The sequence below is a fragment of the Melospiza melodia genome, chromosome 4 (genome assembly GCF_035770615.1).
Source record: "Melospiza melodia melodia isolate bMelMel2 chromosome 4, bMelMel2.pri, whole genome shotgun sequence".
Taxonomy (NCBI): domain Eukaryota; kingdom Metazoa; phylum Chordata; class Aves; order Passeriformes; family Passerellidae; genus Melospiza; species Melospiza melodia.
Window position 1 is genome coordinate 6,316,752 of NC_086197.1, and position 15,592 is coordinate 6,332,343.

A 15,592-nucleotide genomic window follows, 5' to 3' on the forward strand; every position below is an offset into this window, starting at 1 on the left:
CAGAATACATGTTACTTAATCCACCACTCTTTGATCTTTAGGGCTGGAGACAGTGAGGGGATCACTAGATGAATCCAGCTCTGGAGGGATCTTGTCTCCAGAGATTTATGACAGCTAACTACATTCATCTCTCAGGCTTCATGGCATTTTATTTTCTTTTATCTGCCCCCTTCCCCCCTCAAATCCCTGTGCCCAGCGTAGAAATTCTCCTCAGTGCTGTACAGAATCTGAAATAAAGAATTCAAAGGTGTGTTAGTGCCACCAGGAAAGGCTTTAGAATTATCTGGCTGCTGAACATCTTATATTCAGAGTAATCAGGGAAATAATCACATACAATGCTCATAAATAGATAGATTCTGTGTTCCTAACAAAGGCTAAACTTGCAAAAAAACATAAAAATCAAAGGATGGTTTGCATCTGAGAACAGCAAGCTTAGACAGTGGAGAAGGAAAATCTCATGGTATTTCTGTTCAAGTCCAGCCTCAGCACAAGGTGATCACGTTATGTATTTAAAAATTAAAAACTTCCATTTTTCTGTAGGAAGCTTTATCACAAGGATTATCTACAAAGGCTACACAGAAAGAAGTCACAGCAAGGAATGATGTGCCAGACTGGGTAGGAGCAGCAGTAAAGGGGCTCCGTGATGCCCAGCACAGCCGAGATCCTGCGATAACGGCCTCTTTATTCCATAAATGTTTTTCCATAACGCTCGTAGCTGAACTACCAGAGCACTTTAAAGTCATGCACCAGGCAATATGACTAACATCTGTCATGTTTTTCCTTTCATCCTCTCCCCAGGGGCAGAAGCTTGAGCAGTTGTGAGGAGGGGAAGTTAATTCATACACACTGGTGCGCACGCATGTGAGCCACGCACATGCACATGCTGACAAAATCTGCTTCCTTTAATTTGCTTTTTGTCAGTGAGGCAAAGAGCTAGAAGACGTTTTTTCCACTAGAAGATGAACTTTCCACAAGCATCAGGGTGGAGATTTGCCACACATTTAAAAGCAGAGATGCAATTCTTTGAAGCTCTGAAATCCCAAGGTAGCACACCCAGAACTGCATCCTAAAAGTAAAAGACAAACATTATCTTAAAAAACATAATCATCCCTCCTCCAGAAGTTCCAGCCCAGAATAACCATCTCTGTTCTCAAAACAAAAAAAACAAACAAGTTTTGGCTGCAAAAAGCAATGTGAGACGTGGCAAGGCAAGAGATGTAACGGTGTTCTATTCCAAAGCAAACACTCCATGCTTTCATTACAGTGAAAAACAATAATGGGATACAGAGTGTACATGATGTAAACACCTTTAATGCAATTCTAATTTTATTGTTGCTTCAAGATCACAGATTGTTATGGCAACTAAAGAGGGAAGGGGGGGGAACCTGATCGCAGCATTAATTTGATATCAGATTCATTTGTTCCACATTTGTGCTTCAGTGCATGCATAATAAACAATCCTGGTTAAAGAAAAATAATATTGTAGTTATAATAATGGAATAATGTAGTATCCACTTAACCCCCAAGTCTGGTTAAAAAATAAAAAATATAAAAAAATTAAATCCATTATGAGTATATTACTGTTCCAGCTGCAATCCAACACACATTATAATCAATAACACTTGTAGAGCAGGAAGGCAAATTTTCAGAAATACAGTCTATTAAAGCCCTGAAAACTGCTGAACTGACAATTACAACAGTGGCCCAATGTCACAGCTGTAAACTCCAGGAAGGAGACAGCAGCAGGAGAAGCTCCCACCCCACTCCCTCAAATGGGATGTGGGCACTGCTGCCCCAATCGTTGGGAGGGATCCTGCAGTGCTGGCAGCTCCTGGGCACAGCCCTGCCTGGATGGGGAGGGGAATCCCTCATACTTTGGGCACCTGAGCCATGGTGGTTGAGCTGGGATTTGGTTTCTAGGCTCAAACTGAGTGTGAGAGAACTCAGTGCAGATAAGCAGCTGCCCAGTGCTGTTGGAGCACTTTCCAGGATGCCACAGACCAGCCCAAAAGCCTGCATTGGCCATTAAATCCAGGAACATGAGCACACAGACCTCCATCAGGGCTTGAAGCAACTTGGTTTAATGAAAGGTGTCCCTGACTGTGGCAGGAGGGTTAGAACTCAGTGATATTTAAAGTCCCTTCCAACCCAAACCATTCTGTGATTCTACAGTTCTTCCTGAGAGTAAAAACTCTCTGCAAAACCCTAAAATTTTTCACTAACCAGAGTGCCCATTCTGCCCAGAAGATCAATAAGTGTAAAGTGGAAAAAAGATTGAAGCTACTTAAATGAGGATTCTTAAGGGAACCATATCCATCTCTGATAAAGTGAAAAAAAAAAAATAGGTTGCATCAGAGAAATGGATGATACAAGCTATTGCCCTCCAAGGAATGTGTTGTCTGCAGTTTACCCAAACATAATTCTGGAGGCTTTGGGGCATGAAGTGTGGCCTCACTTTGAAAGGGACCCATTATTAATAGTGTCATGGGTTTCTGGGATTACTGTGTCTCAGAGGTTTATTGTATGTTCATTTGCTCTGTTTACTAGCAAAATGTTTCTCCTCCAGATTCTCATCTTCCAGGGCTGTAAATGCAGCTTAGGATCTGAAAGTCAAGATGAGCTCTTCCAGGGTCATCCATCAAGAGTAATAAAGTGTCTCCTGGAGGTTACACACGGGTAAGCAAGAGCACAGCCTGACAGCAGTGGGATTACACCGTGTGTACTACAATTAGAAATTAATGATCACTCCTTTCAGAGAATGCAGAAGAGAGAAAAGGCTCCAGTTCCTGAGTTCTGTTAGTACACTGGGGCAGGAAAAGTGGCATGTTCTTCCCAGAAACACAACTCCCAACACACACAAAGCATCCAGGCTCACCAAGGTGGGAACTTCCCTTTTCTGTGTCCCTCATTTTCAGAGGAGGGGTAGATTTTCCTTGCAACACTTTCTTTGAAGAGGTCAAAGTCAGAATGCACGATGTGGCCTGAGGGTTAGAAAGATGAACACTCTGCTAATGCAGAGTGAATTAAAACATGAAAAATGGTTTCACACAATTGGCTAATAAATGGCAAAATGAGAAATTAGTTTGTTCTGTTCCTAAAATAGAGTCTCATTCAAATGTGAGCCTGCAGTGCAGCTTTCAGTAGTATTGTCCTGTGCCTGGGAGCCAGGTAAAACTGTTTTAGTCCAGCTGTTCAAAATCTATCTGTATTATTCTTTTAGTGACAAATAAAAGCAATAGTTCTCTTTACAAAGGACTACCAGAGTCAGCAATATTTGCATTTACAAATTATAAATGACCAAACCCAGTTCAACAGAAGCAGTATCACATAGCTACCAGCCTCTAGTTCAGTGTGATTTAATTATTTCTAGCATTTCTGCTTCCTCATTTTTTAAGCTATTTTCTGGGTATTCATATATGACAAAGAAAATGTCATATATGTCATAAACTAACCACATGTTGTGTTTGCCCTTGTTGGCACTTAATGTATAAGATGCAGCAGTAACTTCTTAATCAGCCAGAGCCCCAGACAGATCTTTTTATCTCCCCTACCAACCTGTCTTCAGTCACTCCAAAGCAAGGAGACAAAGACTTTCAAAGTTTTGGGTGATCAGGGCTGACTGACCTGCAGCCTTTGAAAAGCTTCAGTCTTTGCAGGACAGGCCACCTCCACCAAGCACAAACCCTGTGCTCAGGCTTACACCTTGCAACAAACATGAACCTCTAAGTTCTTCTGACCTGCCAGTGTAATCTTTAATAACTGACATGTCATGTCAAGTTGTAGGAATTCATTTGCATGGTTGAACCAGCCATGATGGGAAGTGGAAACCTGACAAAACTTCAAGCAGGAAACAGGGTGGAAACAATAGGCTTCCTACAGAGGAGACCAAATTAGATAAGACAATGATCCTTTTGAGGATTGAAGGCCAAGAGTTGCCTTTATTTTTCATAAATAAACATGAAATTGGTGTGCTTATCCAGGTACTTGGATAATGTTTTTATTTTTTTGCTCACACACCATCATCCAGGGCTAGCAAGGACAGGTTATTTGTGTAGGAATTGAAATATTTGTCCTTCATAGTTCATTTCTCATTTGACATTCTTTATTCCTGATTGTTCTGCTTTAAAAGATAGAAGCATCCAGCCATGGAAAAGCAATAATCCCCAGCAAGAGAGGGAGCTGATGACACAGCACAAATGGTGCACTTTGTGCTTGGTGCCTGGCACTCAGCAGCACCACGGGAGCTGAATCCAAGGGGGGGTTTCTGCACAAGCCCATTTAGCAGATTCTTTTGAATAGCAAACATGTTTAAATGAGGCTCAGCCCATAAGCAAGAGGCAATAAAATTTAAAAAAAAATTAAAAAAAAAAAAAAAAAAAAGGCAACAGAAAAATATTGCCCAATTTCTCCCAGTGGAATTTTGCAAATATTGACAACTGGGTCATGAATATTGGCCATAAGGTCTTGAATGGAGAGCCTCCAAATATTATCCTTAGTTTTCTTCTGGAACAAGACCCCTCAGATCAGGAGTTCTGGTGTTGTTCACAATCTCCAGATTTCTAAGAAACAATCTGAAAATTACTCCTGTAGTAAAAAAGTCAATGTCCTGGTCAAGTAGATAAATGACAGGCATTACATGTCCCTCTGCCAGGGGCTTGCAGCATAAAGGGTCTCTTTATGGGTTTTATAAAAGGTGAAGTTTCTGTAGTGCTGTTTCCCATTCTCCTATTGCTGATCCTTTTTCCTTACCATGTTGCTGTTCTGGAGCTAGAAACCACATCCTGAAGGAGAAGAAAGACCAAGGGGTTTTTAGGCAATTAAGGCAAACTCAGATTTCTACTACCATCTCTTCTTTTCAATATAGAAGTGAAACTTCTAAAAGGTCTTTTCCAGACAAGACCTGAGCATCACAAGGGATCTTTTAAGTCCTATCACCATGGTGTTTTAGATTATTGCTGCCTAGAGCTGAAGTGTGAATTCAGGTGTGAATTTTGCATTTGGATTTGGTCACTTTTGACCAGAATGCTACTTTTGATGGTACATTTTGGATGACATTGGCTTGAGCTAAGAGAGTAATCAAGCAAATGCAGTGAGCCCTCAGAGGCTGAATCTGCTCTTCCATCCATAATGTCCCAGTTATCAATAGTTTAAAATAATTACAAGTTTCAATTCTGAAGTTGATTTTTACAGTGATTTTGAGTTTTTCTTGTTGGAGTTTGTAATGTTTAGATAATTTTGCTTTTTCGTGCACTTTCCTGCTTATGATCCCTCAGCAACTTACTTGATTAATGGAAGCTCCAGCACACTCTCGCATGACAGAGGAGACACAGGATTACAGCAGTTTCTTCTTCAAGAGATGAAAATTGCACTCTCTAAGCCACTAGAATAAAGTAACTGGTGATGAACATTGACTTTAATGGCTACTGGGGATGGCTCATTCCACTACTAAAATCCAGCCACTTGTCAGATGCAAACATCTGCCACCCAGCCATCTGCAGCCACAGAGAAAAGCAGCTTGGAGATGGCAGTGTCAGGGTCACAGTGCAACAGAAATGGAAACTGCCCTTCAACAGAAGCAGCTTCCCTAGCCTGAAAATTATTTTTACATGAAATTTTAAAATAAAATAAAAAAATAAACATTTTAAAAGGACTGACCTCTTTCAGTTAGGAACAGTTCGAAGCAAAATGCTTTCACCAAGTTCAGATTAAATATTGGGAAATGTAATTTGGTTTTAGAGTCTATCCATTTCTGAAAACACTCTTGGGCTTGCAGTATTTTCAGTGCAGTGGAAATACTTCTTGTAACACCAACAGCCCAGAGATGAGCCCCAAGACACTCTGCAGATGGATGGGAAGAGATATCCCATGTACCAAAAGTACCTGGAGCCCAAAGGGATGAGTCAGGCAAAGGCTGGAAAGGGATGGCAAAGACCAACCAGCTAGTCCAGGTCTCACAAATGCCACTCAAGTGTGTCTTTTATGGAATCCCACCTTCTGATGTTTTTTCTTTGCTTTCAAGTTGCAAAGGACTCTCAGCTGGTATTTTAACTGGCCAGGCCTGAAGGTTGGGCTTTAATTCCTGATGTTTAATTATTTTGTATGATTATAATTGGCTCAGGCTTAGAATGAAAATAGAATCACAGAATGGGTTGGGTTGGAAGAGACCTTACAGATCACCAGTTTCAACCCCCTGCCATGGGCAGAGACACCTTCCACTAGACCACGTTGCTTCAAGCCTCATACAACCTGGCTTTAAGCACTTCCAGGGATGAGCAAATGATTTCTATTTAATGTGTTTGGCATTCATTCTTTCGCCTAGAGGGTAGCTCAGGTGAGTTTCCTGGCAAATGCAGCTTATTTTCTTTAGAGAAGTAAAAGCCATTATGCAAATCTGGGAGCCTCAGGACTTGTTTCTCCCTCAGCCTTGCAGATAGAGCCAGCTCCACTGAGTGCATGGCTCTGTGGGCTGCCCTGATAGCATCCCATTCATGCCCTGACAAAGCAAAGCCCCACGGCCATGGTTAATGTGGCACAGATTAAAGACATCCTTTGCTAGGCAGCTTTCAGCCAGCACAGCACAGCTCCTGCTGCCTGAAAGCAGTTGGGAAGAAACACCTTTAGTGACCCAGGCAATACCCAGCCATCCCATGCACTCATTGCCCAGGGAAGAGACCTCTTATCTGTGAAACAGCGCATGGCAGGATCAGTTTAAATATGTTAAATTCCCTCTGAACACAACCAAACATCACAGCTTGAGCCCTTCAGCCAGGATTTCCTGGATCTTTGAACATCCTGCTCTGGGTTCACAAGGAGCTGAGCCAACCCTGAGCCTCTGTGTGTTGCACAAAGGAACCCTCTGGAGAAACAGCACATCACTCTTCAGTGATAAAAGCATCTCCTGCCCTTCCTCTAGCTGTTAATAGATATGCAAAAATTACCTGCTCTGCATAACCAACAAGCAGCAGTTGTCTGGAGGGCATGTCCTCCTCTGTGAACATGAGCCCTTGAGCTGCTGGTGGTGGCTGTGGCTGCCCAGGGTGGCCCCCATCACTGGGAAGGGATGCTCTCTGCCCTTTCCAGGCTCTCTGCCATGTCACCCAGCAATGAAGCTCTCAGCTGTAGAGTACATGAGTGGGAGACATGCTGGGAGGCATCAATTTTTATCCTCTGATGAAGCCTCACGTACAAAATCTCCTGGAAAAGGGAACTAGTCAGAGGTGGAAGAGTCTCCTCGACACAAGGCAAAAGTAACATTCCCATCTCCCTCTCCAGCTGAGCCCAAGAAGTTGTGCAGGCACACTGGGGCACCCAGCCTGGCACAGGAATCAGCCCCACAGTGCTGCAAGGGCCATGGTGAGCAAGACAGAAGGCACAGGGTGTGGGGCTCCCTGTGAGCCCAAGGTGGTGGGTTCATGCCTGGAAAAAATTCAAATGATTGTTAGAAGATGCTTGTAGCATTCACATTCTCTGAAAAAAATCTCATCGCCCAGAATTTTTCTCCTAGGAAGCTGAGAAGCCTCGGAGAAAAAGAAAACAATTCTTATGTCATTTGCTTCTCCTGTGTTTTGCTCACACATGGAATGTGTTTGGAGATTGTTTACCCACAGGTGATTGTTTCATTGGATTCTGCTGTGAGTTGTTTGCACTCTTTGGCCAATCAGGGCCAAGCTGTGTCAAGACTCTTTTCAGTCATGAGTTTTCATTATTATCTTTTTAGCATTTAGTAAGTATCTCTTCTGTATTCTTTAGTATAGTGTAATATTCTTCAATATAATATAGTATCATAAAGTAATAAATTAGCCTTCTGAGAACACGGGGTCAGATTCATCATTCCTGCCTTTGATGGGACATTTCCCAGCAAATACAACAAAGGTTTTTCATTATTTGTAGCAGACTTCCCCTCATTGTGACGTTGCCCATTTCCTTTTCCTGGAAGAGAGGTGGGCTCAGCTCCCATTTCAGCAAGGCTGGGAGAGCAGGGAAGAGTGCAGCTAAGTTAAAGTCTAACTATGGGTTTAGTTGTCTAAAAGCTTTTCTATCAAGTCCACCTTGAGGTACAAAATCTGGCTCTTAAGGATCTCAGAGGATACACCATCCCAACTGGTGGAGGCCAGGAGATGTTGGTTTGTCCTTGGAGCTGTATCAGAGTAAAAATGAAAGGCCAAGATGAACAGCTGGGATGGGTCTCAGCACAAACCAGCCTCCCACGCCTGTTGGGAACCAGGGTGACCTTCAGTGCCTGCCCACCCATCCTCAGCCATAGTGGATGTAAGGATGGGACATGCTTAGCCCATAAAGACAGAAAATGTGGCTGTCTGGGGAAAGCTGAGTCAGGATTTGGCAATTCAGGGCTAACCAGGGCCAGTGAAACATCTCAGGAGAAAAACGGCAGGGGCGGTGGTGGCTGAAAATAACAAATGTGATGACAAGCTGGAGGGTGGGAACTGATGGAGAAGGTGATCTGAAGAACAGACAGCCAAACAGACAATCTAAAGACAAGAATCCACTGGGTGAAATAAAGGCAGGAGCAATGGAGCAGTGGAGGCAGCAGGGCAGGCAGTGTGAGACAGCAGCTGACAGGTAGGGCAGGCGGTCAGGGTCCAACCAGGCAGAGGGAGGCAACACCAGAGCATCAATCTGTCATTTCTCTGGTATTTATTCCCCTCCACTTCCCCTTTGATTAAATAATTGCCTTTTCATCCAAAAATCCCTTTTGTCTCTGCTACTGGCAGCCTCACTGTTTATCACCTAACCCAGCCCTCCCTAAAGCCATCCTTCCCATCACTACCCACTCCAGCCTCTCCAGCTCACCCTGCATTCAATGTTCATGCCCCATCTCATCCAAAGGCAGCCCAAAACTCAACATGCCCCACGTTTTTCACTGCTGTGACACCACTCATCACATCACCAACCAGCTGTGCAGATGTGCCCCTGAATGAGGCACACGTTCCTGCAGCTCCCATGTGCTCAGGGAGTCTCAGGCTCAGGGAAAAAGCAACATGCATGACCCTCACAGCTCATCTTGGGTCCAGGGTAATGTGGGTACAGCACCAGAACTTCCTTACCCTCACCTGTTACAAGAGAAAACTGCAGGGGAAAAAAAAAGAAACAACAAAACCTGAAAGCAATTACCTGTGGCATTTGGGATAAGGTATGCCCTGACAGCTGAGAAATGTCACAAGCAGCTCTCAGTACATCTGTGACAGAGCAGCTGGCAACTGCTCCAGGTCACAGCCAACCTTTGCTGAACTCAGGCTGGCCCCACAGAAATTAACCCCTCTGGCCCCACATTCCTGCCCACACATTCCCACACCTTTCCCACCACATGACCATGAGCTTGGAGAAGGGAACAGTCTGCACCCTGCAAAGGACAAAGAAATCACAATTTTGACTGGAATCCACTAAAGAGTTTGGTATCAGAAGAAGGAGAGAAAAAAAGAAAAGAAAAAGAGCCCCTCCAAATCTCTCAAGTGTTCAAGGTTTCCTTCTCCAAGATTTACTAATTTTCAGCTGTCATACAAAATTTGAAGACTCCAAATAGAAGAAATACCATCAGAATGGTAAAAAAGCTCCCACATAATCTCAAACTACTTTTGAGCAGGGACTAAACTAATTAGGAAATCTTGTTTGTTCTTGGTCAGGACAGTCCTAGAAAGAACATCATTTAGCACTGTTGTTTGCTTTGGCCCCATCAGTGAAAACAGAATCATTTTCAGAGTGATTCACAACCAGCTTGTAAGTTTCTTGGAAACCAAGAAGGAAAGGATATGCAAAACTTTTCCTTCTGCCACAGCTGGCTCCTCAGCAGAGTAACCAAGGCAAAGGCAGAACATGGGAAGAGAAATTGAAACAAACTGAATTTTAAAAAAAATTTCAACATTCCTGTTGGAGTTGTTCTTAATGAAACATGGCTCCTTTTCTAAAGTGTATTCTTGAAAATTCTCTAAACCCAGATTTTCAATCGCTGGAAACTACTTATTTTCCATGTACTATTTTCAAAATTCAAAATCATGGAGAAGAAAACCACCCATTCAAGTTCAGCCATTTCAAGAGAATTTTTTTTGGCAGAACAGAACTCCGTGTTTGGGACATTTGCCACAAGACTCTGTGTTTGGAACATTTAGCTTGTAGCTCCTGGCAGCTCTGGGAGACACAAGGTGCTCCTCAGAACAAGACATTCCCATTTCTCAGCTGTGTGAAGATGCAACACCATGAGCCCCTTCTGTTACTTTGCTCCAGCATCTGGAGAAGGAGAGAGGGAAAAACCTGATTTTGTATAATGATGCACAGGCTCAGCACAAAGAAGGAGCCAGGATATAAATCAGGACCAGGGAAAAAATATTCTTTCAACTGACACTTTTCATTGGATAAGGAATAATTTGAATCCTCAGCAACTGAAAAGTACGATTTTTTTTAATCCAAAGAAGTAAGAAAACTCAGCCTTTCTCATTTTTCTCAGTGAAATTTTGCTGGAAAGGAATATAGAAATTCCAGCAAATGTGTTGAAAATGTTCTATGTGACTTTTTGTTTTTTTAATTGTTGGGGGAGGTGTTGAAAGGGAAGTTTAAAAAAATAAACTTACCACCTGTCTTTTCAGCTTGTGGGTGTCAAGCTTACAAAAAAAAAAAAAAACCTAACAGCAATGTCAAAATCACAGCCAAATTTAGAGCAAACATCACTTTTCATATGAACCAACCACATTATTATGCAACTTTTAAAAATGACAGATGATAGTTATTGAAAGTAAATGATAATGAGTGTTCAGATGGAAGTGTTAGAAAATGCACAGGCAAGCACACAACTTAAGCTTGCAATTTGTATGTGTTGAATGGAGGCTGTAAACTATATATTTTAAGTGAAATGAGAGTGAAATGTTCCCTAGAAGAGCTGAGCCCTACAAGATAAATTAGCCATTCACATGCTGAGTCCCTAAATAGATGTCAAATTTCATCTGCATGCATGTATTATAGATAATTATTTTTAAAAATAACATTTAATTTTATTAAACATTTCATTTCATTAAATAACATAAATATATCAGCGTGTGTATGTAAATATATGCATACACACATATCTATGGATTAATTTTTTAAGGTATTCATGGGTGAATGTGCACACACACATCTCTGTATGTGGTGGTGGATGCCTTCATCTTGTGCACATATGACTGATCCTCTTTTGACATAATGGATTTGTAAAACAGAGTGGCAAAGACCTATAAAAATGAACTCTGCTGCAAGGACAAATTAGCACGTAGGGAGAGCCCTGCAGAGGATATCAAGCATCCAGATATTTCAGCCCACAATGTCCTGCAACAAAGAGATTGCTCCAATTGCCTGCAGTCATAATTTTTAAAGATGAGAAACTAATTAGCAGCATTATCAGCATAACTTTATCAAAAATTCTGTATTTTTCCCAAGTTGGAGAATGAAGTGCACAGGGAAAATGTTGACTTTAACAACATAATAAGAGGGCCTCAGTGGGTTCTCAGTATAATAATAATGTCAATAACAAAAGCAACAATAGTAGATAAGATAGGTTTTATCTTTTTCCACAGTGGCTGGTGGCACATCCCAGGTACCTGTATCAGTCTTTCTTCCTCTGGCCAGGAATAGAAAGAAATTAATTCAATCCCATCCCAGTTTACTGAAAATATTTGAAATCTACCTCAGGGTCCATTATAGAGGGATGCAAGGACAGAGAGGACCAATCTTGGTGGAGTCAAAAGAAGAAGTGAGAAGAGGTTCCTGGAGCAAGCTACTCTCAGAGCTGCATGTTGGGGAGAACAAGCTGGGGAATTAACCTACACAAATTAACCTGCACCTGTGGGCTCAGCACAGGGCCCAGGGCAACCTGAAAATCAAACCATTGGAGTAGACGCACGTTCAGGCTGAAAAAAAAATCCTGAAAACAAATCAACACCAAAGAAAAAGTGGCTTCTCCTGGTTTCAGCTGGGATTGGTACAGTGCTGTGTTTGGGATTCAGGATGAGAATAATGTTGGTAACACACTGACATTTCAGTTGTTGCTAAAAGAGTTTATCTAAGTCAAGGACTTTTCAGTTTCCCAGGCTCTGCCAGAGAGGAGGTGCTTGGCCAGGCCAGCTGACCCAGGCTGGCCACAGGGATATTCCACACCTCAGGACATCAGCTGGGGGAGAGCTGGCCAGGGGCTCTGATTGCTGCGTGGGGACAGGCTGGACACCAGCCAGGGAGTGGAGAGCAATTGTGTTCTGCATCACTTTTTACTATTTTATTCCTCTCTCTCTCTCTCTCCTTTCCATTACCATTATTATCATTATATTTTGCTTTGTTTCAATTATTAACCTCTTCTTATCACAATCAGTGATTTTTACTTTTGTTCCAACTTTCCTCCCCATTGGGGCAGGGGATGGAAGTGAATGAGTAGCAGTGAGGTACTTAGCTGCTAGCTGGGGTTAAACCATGACATTGTCTCCTTTCACTGTGATAAAGATGGAACAACTCCATGATCTATCCATCAACAACCCTTCACTCTCAACCAAGGTCATCAGAAATGTCTGAAGTCGGGGACAAATAAACTTTCACGGCAACCCCAGATTTTAAAAATCAATATTAATTAATTAATCAAATCAATAAATTACTTAAAAATCAGTATTAATTAATTTATCTAATGTTAATATTCAGGCTAGAGAAGTGCAAGCAGTGATAACACACTCAGAAAAACAGTTTGTTTTATGCAGCTTTTGTTTGCTGCCTGGTGTTGTCAACTGTCAGGATTTTACCAAGAAACTCAGAGTAACTGGTACTTTTCCCACTGGCCAGCATTCCTGAAATTGTATTTGTACTTCATGTGCCACTGAAAGCTTGAAAATTTCAGTTGTGTATGTACCTCTACCTAAAAAGAAAGCAAAAGCAGTTTTAGTTTTCTTTTGAATCTTCATTTTCAAGCCATTGTTGGAATTCGTGGGAGTGAAAACTTATTCTGGACCTTGTATCACTGAGCACCCAGTGACAGAGGTTTCCACTGTGGGTTTTGAGGTTTTACATGAGAAACCTCTCCCAAATTGTGCATACCATGAGCTGCAGAAACCAACATAGGACCAAATTATCCCTGCTGGCACCATGAGCAGATGATTGAACCTGAGGCTCCAACAACTGGACTTGGGAAATGTCACAGGAGCCTGAAGAATAGTAAAAACATGGAAATATCTCCTGAGGGAATGCATGTCACTCAATGCTTCCATCAAGGAAATTGCAGACAAATTTCAACTGACAAACACACACACCCCAGGAGCAGCACCAGCCTGGGTGCCAAACCCATCACACTGGGGAGCAGTGATTGCTGCAGCCCTCCAAACTGCGGCCCCATTGCTCGGGGGCAGAGCACCCACAGGAGACAAGCAAGCCCCAGGCCATGCAAACTGCCACACTTCCTGCAAAATACCCTTCCTCAAATCCCCAAATCAGAAACAGCCCTCACAGGAAAAGAAAACTCTGTTCTTGCCCTTCTCCTCCCACCCAGATGCCACCAGGAGAGAGGAACTGGAGAGAGGAAACAAAGCTTTGCAAGGAACTTTTCCATCCAGAGAGCAGAAGGCAGCAACATTTCTTGAACAGTGCTCTGGACTTTCTGGGTGTTGTGTCACCTCTGAACGGAGTGAAATCAGCCCAGGGGAGTTTTGCCAAAAGTAATCCCTGAGGTGAGGTCACTGCTCACACAGAACCCCTTTCTCACTTTGGCAATGGTCAGTTAGGCTGAGCCCTCAGCACTGCCCACAAGGGTGGCCATGGATGGTGCAGGGACTTGAGCAAAGCACATGGATTTCTTCAACAACTTCCATGGCTTTTGACTTGTTCTTCTGTCCAAGATCTGAGTCTGGAAACACACCTGGATGCACATCAAGGTAGAGGGAGAGCAGAGTTATAAAAATCACTAGAAATCTATGCAGCATCTAAAGTATTTTCTCTGCTGATTTAATCAAAGCATTCTCCAAAGCCCATCCATTTGGAGTGTTTTATTTGAAAAACAGATGAGGTGGTGTGTCAATGCCAGACCTCAGCTCTGAGGCACCAGATTTAAATAACACTGTGGGGTTTTGGTGCCTGGGTTCCCAACAGAGCCCACAAGGCAAGTCAGCTCCACTGGAAGCTAAACTTAGGGCATGGGGCTGGCAGGCATGACATGAAACCTAAACAAGATTTCTTTTCTGGACTGACACCTGCACTGGGTCAAACAAATGAAGCCCTGACTGTCTGCTCTGCCCTGACTGTCTGCTCTCTAGATCAGCTTCATCTCCACTGAAAATAATGGGAGCTAAGGGCTTCAGCATATACAGAGAAACCTAATGTAGGTGTCACTTCAGGCTGAAACCCACCCTGAGTCCTAGAACTAAAAGGACAACCCACACTTTTTTACCCATCTGCTTAAATGGAGAATTTCCATTTTGTCCACTACAAAGATGGTACAGCAGCCACAGGGTGAAGATGGAGATCAGCTGGGATGGCCACTGGCCATCAAACTGACAGGCACCACAGACAGAGGGAAGCAGCTCATGGTGGTTACCAAACCAGCTCAGAGACTCCTGGGGCTGCCCAGGGACTGTGGCCAAAGCTGGGCCAAACCTGCAGACTTTCTGATCTGGGATGTGACTTTTGGTAAGAGCAGAGGGTGTCTGTGCTGTGCAGAACAAGCTCTATCAAGTGTGCAAGTTCACATGGCCAACAGAGTTTTTGCTAGAGCAGTTTAGAGCCTGGGGGATTTATACTTCTTATACTTCTTATCCCTCTACTCACCACAGAGCTCTGGTCTTGTGAGCAGCAAAGGACCCACCAGCCACCAGCTCCAGAGTTCCAGCCAGCTGCAGACCCTTCCCGCTGTTTATATGAAGCAGTTTTACAAAATCAGAGATCCTGCCATTCCTCCTGACAGGTCCAGTTGCACACTCCATGTATCATGGTCATCTGTGGATGATGCTTGAGAAAACATCAGTGAAAGAGAGAGGGGCTGAGAGGTGCAATATTGCTGAGCTCAAAGGGACAGCAGCAAGGATTCTGCTGAAACTTCACCCAAAATCTTCATCACTCCTGGGAAGGCTGGACCAGCTAGAAAGAGGTGAGACACTTTTTTTTTTTTTGAAGGCTAGACATATTTTCAGTCTGTGTTGGGAAAGCTGGAAAGCCCAAAGAAGCAAGAATTGCCAAGAGGCAATGGCCTTCTGGTACATGAAAAGTGTGCTGGAAAAGGCAAGGGGCAGTCTGTTCTCCAGGTCCAGGGCATATAGGACAATTCATAGGATTAAGTTAAGAAGAGGGAGATAGGGAGATTCAGTTTTAACATGAGTGAGAAACTTTCCAGTGGCTGGGATAATAGAGAACCAGAATAAGTCTTTCTGATGTTGAGAGGTTTATGGCCCCATAACTTTTGGAATTTAGAACAATATAGTCTATTTACACTACTTACAGTATCATTGCATTTACATGGTTTTATGTATTCTAATAGTGACTTAGCAGCAGCTGCCTGCTTCTTTTTGAAGCTGTGCAATACTAATATCTATTTATCAAAGTATAGCACATAAAAATGATGCCTAAGTTTGGGGAAAAGTTTTTGCAA